This window comes from Bidens hawaiensis, unplaced genomic scaffold (assembly GCF_021521415.1).
Source record: "Bidens hawaiensis isolate Kalapana, Puna unplaced genomic scaffold, B.hawaiensis_p1.1 tig00000904_1, whole genome shotgun sequence".
Lineage (NCBI taxonomy): Eukaryota > Viridiplantae > Streptophyta > Magnoliopsida > Asterales > Asteraceae > Bidens > Bidens hawaiensis.
In genome coordinates, this window is record NW_027491052.1 from 5,164,678 (window position 1) to 5,169,311 (window position 4,634).

Below are 4,634 nucleotides of genomic sequence, written 5' to 3' on the forward strand. Positions count from 1 at the left end.
TATCACCATGACTTTTCGGATTTTCAATCCCAACAAACGAATATGTAAGTAAAATCAATAAAAATCGAAATTCAACAAAAATCGAAATATCGCGAAATAAAACATAAAATCATATACTGCGCAAGCGCGAGCATATTCATAAATAACGAGTAATTAACAATAAGCGCGCAAACATGAGATTTCTCTCATGCGCGAGAGGGGACTCTTAGGTATTCTAGGCCGTTACGTCTAACCACCTATCCTAAAGTCAACGAGCTCTGATACCAATCTGTAACACCCCGACCAAAGGCGGATTATACATCGGGGCGCCACATATTGTTTCATTACTCGTGACACTATTGGGTGTCAATATTTAATAAATACATTCATTCGCGCACGCGCAAAGCAAACACAAATAATATAAATCAACATAAATCAATATATTATAAATCATAATATCCGAACAGCAATAACTTGTCTTGATACATTTTAATCTAGGTCAAAAATAAAGAAAACTTCCTACGTGTCCACAAGCTCCAAAACAGCTACTGCAAACCTGAACATGTGTTAAAATAAACGTCAAACACTTGCGTGTTGGTGAGAAATCAAGTTTAATACAATACATAGATAACAATAAATCTGCGCGCAACACGTGTATGTCTGGTGTTTAACAAGGGTGCAATCAGATTGTGATCAAGCCTAGATAGATCATAGCTCATAGTTCATAGTTCAATCCGTGCTCCCAATTGAGCACAAAAACGAGAAAACATCTGTGCAAGTGTAAACAAAGAAAACCGTAAACGATAGGTCTCCCGTGTTCATCAAATGGATCCATGAAAACTGCGGAATAGGCCGAACAAAGCGGTTAATGATACACACATACAAATAAACAGCCAAGTAAACGTCCTCAACACATGGGATACTGCGCGACTAAAGCTCATAAACAAGTTTAAGACTCTAAGTTTGTATGAACACATGAACATCCCAAAACATTAAAAGCAAAAAGGGATTAGGTACGAGATTACTCACTTGATAAAGATGTGATGATAGATAAAGCAAGAACCAAGCAAGTTAACCTATAAGTAAAGATTATTGTTTTAACGATCGGTTTTAAGTCTTGATTATAAGTTAGCATAATTAATAAGTAAATTATTATATATATATATATTACCGGAAAAGCAGGGCAGAACAGGGAGGAAGACGGAGGCAAGAGAGGAGGGAGGCGGTAGAGAGCAAGGAAAACAGGAGAGAGTAAGTGTTTGTGTGTGTAGTGTTAAGAAAAATAATACTATATATAGGCAAACCCTAGGGGACACAAACCCTAGAAAAGATCTCCAAAAGTAAAAGAAAAGATATCAACAGTAAAAAGTTCTGAAAAGTAAAGATATCAAAAGATATGGTAGCAGGGAAAAAGAGAAAAAGGCTGACAGGATTCAGAAAAAGGCATGGGAGAGGACAGATAAAGTTACTGGTCAAGCATGGCAAAAGCAGATTCTCAAAAGATTATGTCAGTCACTTTATCTGTCAACCAATGGGGTTGATGCGCATGCTGCGCCGAAAGTAACTTTTCAGACATAACGCAGATTAGGTCAACAGCTCAAAAGATAAGACAACTCAAAAGCAACGGCTAGATTAAACAGAAGAAAACTCAAAAGGGTTTAGCGCGAGAAGGTTTGAGCGCGAAGGCAGACACAGAAGGTCAAGAGAGCGCGAGCGCGAAGGCAGACAGAACCAACCTTAACGCGTCGCGGAAAGAACTACATTTCTAAGCGCGCCGCGGGAAGAATCACATTTCTTAGCGCGCCGCGGGAGGAACTAAAATTCCTAGCGCGCCGCGGGAAGAACTATAATTCTTCGCGCGTCGAGGGATGAACTACGATTCTTAGCGCGCTGCGAGAAGAACTACAATCCTTAGCGCGTCGCGGGAAGAACTACCGTTCTTAGCGCGCTGCGAGAAGAATTACAATTCTTAGCGCGCTGCGAGAAGAGTTCGTCTCGCGTATCGCTGAAACAGGTGGTCTTCACGCAGGATTCCTTGTAAGGGGTCTGGCGCGTGGAGCTGCGCAGACAACCTTAGGCGGGAAGGAACAAAGGACAAGCAAAGAGTTAGAAGAAAAAGAGGGAATCAAGGCGTAAGGGCGGGACGGCGACAAGAGGGAAAAGAAGGCGGAAAGAGAGAAGGAAGAGGCGGGAAGGAAAATATATATTATTATTAAAAGTAAAATATAAGTATAAATAAATATTAAATCATAAAAGAGAGAGATCGGGTCAGAGAAACGGGTACCTGGGTCGGGTCGGATCGGGCAGATGTCACATCAACACCCTTCAACCACCGAAATTGATTGAAGGTTATTGACTAGGGAATATGCATGAACGATTTTACAGTTAACAACTTACCCGAAAAGTGAAAGGATTGATGAGAAACGGAAGTCAAAGGTTGGTGCATAAGCAAAGTCAAACTTCGAGTCTTGTATCTTCAAAAAATAATCAAAACCGAGCAAGAGGATGATGGCCAAAGGTTGATGACGGCTGAGAAGGCTCCTCTAGGGTTTGGGGTGAAGGTTTGTGGCAGAGATTATGAGTTGTTTATATAGAAATAGCAAGAACAAACTAATTATGGGCTTTTGGCCCGTTTAAGCAAGTAAATATGTTTTTAATGAAAGAATCATTGAATATAATCAAAAGATATGGTCTTGAATGGTAGGAAACGAACTTAGACTTATGTTTCAGTTATTAGATGATTACTTGGTCCTTAATTCACTCAAAAGTGCCTAAAATAAACGATTTGGTGCCTTAAACGAACTAGAAAACGAAATCAAAGTTAAACGATCTGTGCAGGGGGTTATCCGCGCTGCACGGCCAACCAAGAGCAGCCCAACGCGCGGCGCTCTGAGGAGGGAAAGGAGAAGTTTCATAAATTGGCAATATTAGTCCCTGATGTTTGTTATTTAATCATTTTATGAACTATTTAGGTTATAATTAGGAATTAATCATACATTAGAGTATAAGGGCCTAAAGTAAACATGTAGAAACTTAGTAACTCATAAATATTTGATTTTTAATAATAATAAAGATGTAAAAATGCTTCGGTCGGGTTATATGTACACAAATACAGATTTAGAAAATCCGAAATGTTACAAAATCAATGTAAGAGATAATTGTATTAGACTCCGATGAACTTGAACAATTTGAATCGCGGATTGCAGGCAAGTTTCAGATCTTCATGAGATTTTTCTTCTTTGAAGGGAGACCCGATTCTTGACTATGTTGGCCTGGTTTTGCATGATTTTGCACCTCTGGGTTCATAGGGCTCAGTTAACACAAACAACCCTGGAAAAGTATCAACTATCAACAATGGACAAAACAGTTTTCAGTTGCAAATAAAACTAGTGTGTTCTAGCTTTAGTTGGGACAAGATATAGTATATAAAAAGCTTCAAGATATAAATCAATTGGCCGGAAAATATGAGGTCTTATAACATTGCTACCAAATGTCAACCTTTGCTATCAAGTTAAAAATCAAAAGCTGGTCAAGCAAATCAAATCCAACATCATTCGCAAAAGCTAAAAAACCGCCATCCTATGCCATGCTTCACCTAGTCGCATTATTTATATCATCTACATACCAACATAACCCAAAACAGCCAAAAACCAAAAGTCAAGCATGCCCCATAATTTCACAACCCCAAAGTACACCCACCTCAGCAATAAAACATGACGCTCTTAACACTCTCATGTATCACCGGGAGTGGCCTCACTTCCGCAACCCTGTCTCTTGTTGCACGCCCCCCACGTGAATCACTGTCAGATAGCTCTGCACCTTCCATGTAAGAACGAGCATGAAAAGCAGCCATGTGTGTATAGTAAGCCGGGAGAACTACAAAACAGATAATTTATAAGCTACATTATTATAAGGTAGATATTTTTTACAACTTAAATGATGAAAAACAAAGATACAGAGCATACCTATAGAGACTAATCGAGTACACCTCGCGTACTTGAAATTAGTTGAAAAGATCAAGCGGGATAGAATTTAACAAAGGAAATTATAATTTCAGCTTTAAGACTTGAGTAGTTAGTTGAAATAAGTGTAGCAAAGAGAGTTGGTTAGCATCTGTAAAGCATCTGCAGTAAACTTGTTCTCATCATACAACACATGATAATGTGTTGGTCGACTAGTCCCCTGCAAAGAAACCAGAACTCAATTAAATCAAAACTGTTTTTGACTCCTTTAAAACAATGTAAAGGTTAATTAAAAAAACACTTCACCTGAATTCCAGCATGGCTGCACATATAGAAGTCAAATTCAGTGGCGTGACATACTTGGTGTCCACAACGGTTCCTAATAAATTTAATCCAAATAAAAAGTATTAGAAATAATGTGATGTACAACTAGCCTAGTAGCTTTTCTTTGTTCGCACATAAAAAAATTTAGTGCTGTATTATAATTGTGAAGTGATATTCTCTTTCGAATATTAATAATTTTTGTTATTTATAAAAGAGTAAAGTGTCAAAATCATCCCTGAAGTTTGGTAAATAATGCGACTTTGATTCAAAAGGTTTATTTTATGCAACTAGACTATTGAGGTTTTCTAATTCTTGTCAATTACATTCAAATGTTTAACTCCTTTAGGTTTTTAATGTTAAGTTAGGGGT